The sequence below is a fragment of the Petromyzon marinus genome, chromosome 60 (genome assembly GCF_048934315.1).
Source record: "Petromyzon marinus isolate PM22_M1 ecotype Great Lakes invasive population chromosome 60, UKy_Petmar_22M1.pri1.0, whole genome shotgun sequence".
In the NCBI taxonomy this organism is placed as follows: Eukaryota; Metazoa; Chordata; class Hyperoartia; order Petromyzontiformes; family Petromyzontidae; genus Petromyzon; species Petromyzon marinus.
In genome coordinates this window covers 3,673,562-3,680,835 of record NC_133726.1, presented here as the reverse complement: position 1 = coordinate 3,680,835, position 7,274 = coordinate 3,673,562, and positions in this window count along the sequence as shown.

Below are 7,274 nucleotides of genomic sequence, written 5' to 3'. Positions count from 1 at the left end.
GTTGTCCGAGTGAAATCGAACACTACATTTGGTGTCAGAATGTCTACGAACCACGCCGACATGTGGAAGACGTCGGCCAAGAGAAGGGACGTGCTGACCGACTCGTCCGACGACAACGAGGTGAACGTGATTGCCGCATCGGGGCAAGTGGGTGCCGCTCCCCCGGCGGGCAGAACGAGCGTTGCCGACGGGGCTAAGCCAGCCCGCTGCCATTCCCGCGCCGCCGGGAAACGCCGACGAAGGAGCCGCACCTCCCGCGGCACTGCAGGCGGGGCAGCGGGACGCACGTCACGCCGCTGCTTCGCCGCCGTCGAAAGGGAGAGCGCCGGAGCTGGAGGAGAAAGAATGCCGCCGCCGCTAATGCGGGTGCCGGGCCGGGAAAATTGTGCGCATCGTGCACGCGCGACCGCCATCGTGGTGGCCGGTCGGGACGCGGTTCCCGCCGGAACGCCATCCCGCCGTTCTCAACGCCTGTGGAGGAAGATGTTCAGCCGTCTTTGGGGCATCCTGTCGCAAGAGGATGCCGTGCTTCGAGTTCCTCACAGCCTCTCACGCGAGTCGTGACACAACGCACCCAGCCCTAAACACACACCTCACCCATCTTGCGTGCGCTGGGTTGTTGTTGTTTTTGCGTGTGGGTTTTTGTTGACCGCTGGGCTGCTGAACGGGGTTTCTGACTGTGTGAATGTAGGATGAACGCATTGTCTGTGCTCGTGTGCGTGGTTATGGCATCGGGAGTGTTATCTGATTGGGTTGTGAATGATTAATTCGTGTGTGTGTCGAGTGTCCCGAGGCCCTTTAAATATTCTGTGGGTTGCCGTGTTAATGATTCGCGATCGTTATTGTATATGATGTATGGAGCTTCGCTTGTGATTGGTTATACGTGAGACTGTGAGAAACTTTGATCGTTATTGTTGCCAAGATATTCATTGTATCGGACTGTATATGCTGCGTGTACTGTATTACCTTATTCGGCGATTCGTGGGATTGTGTATAGTTGCTTTTGCTCTCAACTCGGTTGGTACAGCTGTGTGCTGCAATGCGAGTATCTGACATAATGGGTACTGATGCGGGATGTGAAGTGTATTGTGGTGACCGTTGGGTATTTGGGATCGTCGCAAATCGTGCGTGCCTCTTCTTTGGTTCTTTCGGTAAAGTCACGTAGAATGAGAATAAAATAATAAATTAATAAAATAAAATAACACAATAACATTCTCACGACGTTTCGGCCACAACACAAGTGGCCTTCTTCAGGTGAAAGGAACAGACCTGTCGGGACGACAGAGCTTCAATGAACGTTGTTAAGATTCGTAGCGTCTTTTAAGCTGGTTTAGAGAAGTGAGGCACCTTGACAAAGGGGTTTGCATATCAAACAGGAGAATTTAGCTTTGAAATAGCCGAGTGATTAGCTTGTGACTGGTCGTAGAAATAGCTATGTTAAAGTCAAAGCTTACACATCCACAGAGGCACCTAGTACAAATCAAACAGGATAGTTTAGCATTGAAATAGCTGAGTGATTAGTTTGTGACTGGTCACAGAAATGGCTATGTTAAAGTCAAAGCCTACACATCCACAGAGGCACCTAGTACAAATCAAACAGGAGAATTTAGCATTGAAATAACTGAGGGATTAGCTTGTGACTGGTCATAGAAATAGCTATGTTAAAGTCAAAGCCTACACATCCACAGAGGCACCTAGTACAAATCAAACAGGATAATTTAGCATGTTATCAATGTTATCAATAAATCATTGAGGTAGTTTATATTTTAGTTTTTATTGGTTTACTATATGGTATTCATTATATAGTGTAGTGTATACCCAGTTACTGTTAATAGCTCAGCTTATTGAAGAATATATTGAGTACATTTATTTTATTGATGTAATTTAGACTTGGGTTTTTTCACATCGGTTTACTATATGATTGTCGAGTTGTTGCAGCCCCTTTGGCGTCCATGTACTAGGTGCCTCTGTAGATGTGTAGGCTTTGACTTTAACATAGCTATTTCTATGACCAGTCACAAAGCTAATCCCTCAGTTATTTCAATGCTGAATTCTCCTGTTTGATTTATACTAGGTGCCTCTGTGGATGTGTCGGTTTTGACTTTAACATAGCCATTTCTGTGACCAGTCACAAGCTCATCACTAAGCTATTTCAATGCTAAATTATCCTGTTTGATTTGTACTAGGTGCCTCTGTGGATGTGTAGGCTTTGACTTTAACATAGCCATTTCTGTGACCAGTCACAAGCTAATCACTCAGCTATTCCAATGCTACATTCTCCTGTTTGATTTGTACTAGGTGCCTCTGTGGATGTGTAGGCTTTGACTTTAACATAGCTATTTCTATGACCAGTCACAAGCTAATCACTCAGTTATTTCAATGCTAAATTCTCCTGTTTGATTTGTACTAGGTGCCTCTGTGGATGTGTAGGCTTGACTTTAACATAGCCATTTCTGTGACCAGTCACAAGCTAATCACTCAGCTATTTCAATGTTACATTATCCTGTTTGATATGTAAACCTCTTTGTCAAGGTGCCTCACTTCTCTAAACCAGCGACGCTCCAAATCTTAATGTTCATTGAAGCTCTGTCGTCCCGACAGGTCTGTTCCTTTCACCTGAAGAAGGCCACTTGTGTTGTGGCCGAAACGTCGTGAGAATTTTATTGTTATTTTATTTTATTAACGTATTATTTTATTCTCATTCTACGTGACTTTACCGAAAGTACCAAAGAAGATGAATCCTTGCAGTCATGAAAGCTTTAAATCGAAATTGTACGTGCCTGTTCGACATTGGCAATGGTGACATGCTGCCATTGATTTGGTATTGTGCTGGCTGTCAAATCTCTTGGGTTGCAGATCCTGACCAGGATGGCCCAGTAAGTGTTGAGTGTCTAACACTGGAGTGTGGTCCCGTCATGCAATGGATGATGGTTTGACCTGACGGCCCGGAGGTTGAGGCCCTCCTCAGTTATCAGGATGCATGTTGTACAGTGAGGTAACGATGTGTCTTCTCAACTCGGTTTGGGCAGCTGATTGCGGCAACGCGAGTCTTGGAGAAACACTGGTTTAAGATTCCCCCGCTAAGGCCGATTCGTGTCACGAACGGCGGCGACGCGCAGAGGCGTCGGAGTGTGCGAAATACGTTGTCTGTTATGATTCCCAGAGGAGTATACTGGGATGGAAGTGCGGGGAGAACCGCGGAGAAATGCGGATGCGCGGGGATTGCGGCATTGCCGTCCAAGCATGCGGTCGTCATTGTGTGTGTGCATGGGTATTTGTGTGATTATGGGTTGATTGTAGAATGTGTATTTTGGTTCCTTCCGCCGGTCGGAATTGATCATCTCCACTTCCCTGGCCGGGTGACTGTTGTGTCCGACGAGCCGAGGCGAGTGTTCATCGAGTGATGCCTCAGGATGGTTGGTTTCTCTCGTCACAGGATTCCTGCGCCTGCCGCCCTTGGAGTCGCCGGTTGTGCTGGCTGGATGTGGACTTGAAGGGGGGAGTGGAGCACGTGCTCGCCTCCCCTGGGGGCTCGGCCACGCGAACTCGTTGAAGACTGGTCGCTGGAACTTGCTCCCGATGAAGAACTTTCTATTGACTTTTACGCCTCGTACGGCTGTTGTACATGTTTTTTTCTGTGATGCATTGTTATGGTTGTTGTTCGTTGTTATGTCCTAGGTACTCCACTAACCAGAGGTCGAAGTGTCGTCGTAGCCGGGACGGCTAGATTTTTTTTATCACGGGGGGGGGGGGGGTGATGTAGTGGAGTATGAAGGTGCGTTGTGGAAACAGCGTGATTACATGATCACACAGACAGTACGGGTTATCTTGGGTCAGCCTGTAGTGAAGGCGAATACAGTGCAGGTTATGTTAGGGCAATTCAGCTGGGGTAGCCGTGGACGGCTGTGATTGGTTGGTGCTGTTGCCGGGGCTGGAGAGGCGTCTGGAAGTCTGGCAAGAAACAGGTGCGGACGGTCACGCGGAGCGCCGTTGGGACGAGGGTTAATTAATTGGGGGTGTAATGAGAGCGGGTATAAGAGCGGTAGTCGGAGTCAACAGAGGAGAGTTGAGTTGAAGGGAGTTGAGCTTGGAGATGGGTTGAATGGTGGAGAGTTTGGAGAGAGGTTGAAGAGCGGAGAGCTTGGGGGAGTTGGAGTTGGAAGCTGGACGAGGCAAGACGTGGAGTTTGGAGGAGAGTTTGGAGACAGAATTGGAAACAGAGTTGGAGACGGAGTTTGGAAACAGAGTGTGAAGCGGAGCTGAAGAGAATAGCCAGCAGTGGAGTGAGCATAACGATAGCGGAGCTGAAGAAGAGAAGTAGTTAGCAGTGGAGAGAGCGTAGCGATAGCGGAGCTGGAGACGAGAATAGCCAGTAGTGGAGAGAGTGTAGCGATAGCGGAGCTGGAGACGCTGTGTGCGAAGACGCTGTGTGCGGAGTTGCTGTATGCGGAGTTGCTGAGTGCGGAGTCGTTGAGTGCGGAGTCGCTGAGTGCGGAGCAAGCGAAGTAATCGTGGGGAGTGGAGAGACAAAGGTGGCGAGCGAGTCGGGTGAAGCACGGCGAGCGAGCCGTGGCGACCTGGATATTGTGCGGTGTTCGAAGAAAGACAGAAGTTGTCCGAGTGAAATCGAACACTACACTACTATACACTGCTATACACTACATGATACACTACACTATAATTGTAAATGTAATGGGTTTACTTCTACAACGCACAACCGGTTAGTGCTGAACTAGTAACTAAAATTGCCGCGTTTTGTTTACGTGACACATTTTTGGTCACCCTGTGCCCTTATAAATCTCAACGTTCATCCTATAGTCCCATCACAAGAAACACAAATAGACAAAAACACATCCTGTTGCCCGTATTGAAGCGGCTATACGCCGTATGGTCCTGAAAACTCAATTTCCCTGTACAAGAATACGGGGTAAACCGTTTGGGTTGAAAGGTAGTAGGGCTTTCGTCACGGATATCATCCATAATCCAGGGGTTTTTTTTGGGGTTAGATCGCGTAAATGTATAAGTGTGTCGTTAAACCCGCCACCACCCGACACAGCCAATTAGTAAGGTTTGCCACGTAAACAGAATGTGCCCATTCGTTACTCATGTAGTGGCATAGAATAAGTAATGTAGCAGCATAGCGCTGGCTGCTGGCGGGGGAAGGGGATCTGTGGCAGCCCTGACGTCAGTAGGCCAGGTGAAACACCAGAGGGGATATCTGGGGAAAAGTTTACAGAAGGGGCACATGGGGGAGGCCCGGGGAACCTGCTGGTATGTTCTAGAGAGGGGGCGTGGCCTGGGTCAGAGCGAGGTCACGCTGGGAGCATAAAAGGGGGGCCCTGAGCGAGAGCTCGGGGCTGTCGTGCAGAGTGGGATCCCCGTCGTGCCGTTGAAGATCGTTGCCATCGTCGCTGTCGTGCTTGTCGCCATCGTCGACTTCCCTCGATACTGCGCTGGTCAACGGTAGCCTTTTGTCTCGGTTCAGCGCCGTGGGTGTGTGACGGCTAGTGTTGCGCATAGGCTTTGCGACACACGTGAAGTTGTGTACAGAAGAGTGTCACCGGCGTGGGATGTGTACTGTGCCGAGGGTGCGCGTCTCCGAATTAAGTCGCTACACTCGTACAGCACAACGGTGGTGTCTTGGAGAGCCAAGCCGCAGCATTTGCAATGTGAGTACGATGTTTCGCAACGAGCTTCATCAGGCGACGGCCAGACTTGTGAAGTCCTATGTCGTTCCCTATATAGAGGGGTAGATGTGAAGACGTCACTTGTGCGCTCTTCTTGCACGAAGTGGGGGGGGGGGGGAATTAATGAATGCATATAAATGACTGTGGGTATCCATTTCCAGTGGGTTATTTTTATGGTAATCAATGTACATTATGCATGTGCATTGTGCAAGCCCATTGTTATTGTACTTCCTGTCAACTGCGTGCACTAAAAATAGCTGTACCAACGATAATCCCTGTAGAAGTATCGTGACCTGTATAGGCATACATTTTAACAATGTATAATTTGATGATTCACTTCAAAGTAGCAAGTCTGTAGCTATCCGAACGTTTAAAAAATATATTTATCTCAAATTCGTGAAAGCCTATGTGTTCAATTATCCATAATAGAATATAAATGTGTTGTTAAACCCACCACCACCCGACACAGCCAATTAGTAAGGTTTGTCACGTAAACAGAACGTGCCAATTCATTACGAGTACAGCACGTCGGAGTGTTGGAGAGAACTCACTATCCAACTCACCGCTCAGCAACAACACCCGTCATTCGCCACTAAGTGGCTTGATTCCCTCTCGACTTGATTCCCTCGCGACTAGATTCCCTGGCGACTAGATTCCCTCGCGACTAGATTCCCTCGCGACTTGATTCCCTCGCGACTAGATTCCCTCACAGGAGGAATCCGATGAGCTATAAAGCTCTTTCCACAATGTCCAGTAGGGCACGGGGTAAGAACGTCACACCAACAACCGCCATTCGCCACTAAGTGGCGGTGACGTCACCACGACGCTTGTGCCAGGCCATGTGCACCTTGAGGCCATGTGCGCCTTGAGGCCACGTGAAGTGCCGAACGCCCGCTGGCAGAGGGTCACGTGGTATACCCAGGTGCCACGGGTCGACTGACTGAGATGACTGGCTGATGCACTACCTGTGCCCCCTACTGTGCCAACCTGATGTGCTTTAGCCACCCGGCGCTCAGCTCGTTGTGGGCGTCGCTCCTCCGCCCTCCATTGTTGTTGGAGAGCGACTACCTCCAACTGCCCAGTAGCGTCCTTCACGAGCCTCCTCCACAGAGGCCGATCTTGACACCGCTGGTACCAGTCATCGGCAAGTCCACTCAGCTCCACGTCCTCCTGTACCACATCACTCCATCTCTTCTCTAGCCCGTGCCGCTCCCGTTTAGCCCCTTCGATCCGGCCGAACAAAAGTTGTTTCGGCATGCGGTGGCTGGGCATGCGGGCTACATGACCCAGCCAACGCAGCCTTGCCTGCCGGAGGAGCTCACTGATGGGACCTTGTCCAGATCTTTCGAGGATTTGTGAGCTCCTCACACAATCCAGCCTGGTTAAACCCAGGATTGATCGTAGGCACAACACCAAACAGTTACACAAACATGATAGGCGTGCAAAGTATAGGAAAGGTGAACAAATCACTTTTTAAAAAGCTAAACTATTTTTTATTTCGTACCACATCAGGCCCCACTGAGCTATTAGCTTCTTATCAGAAGCGACCTGGCTATCGCAAATGATAGCTCAACCAAGTGGCTTACC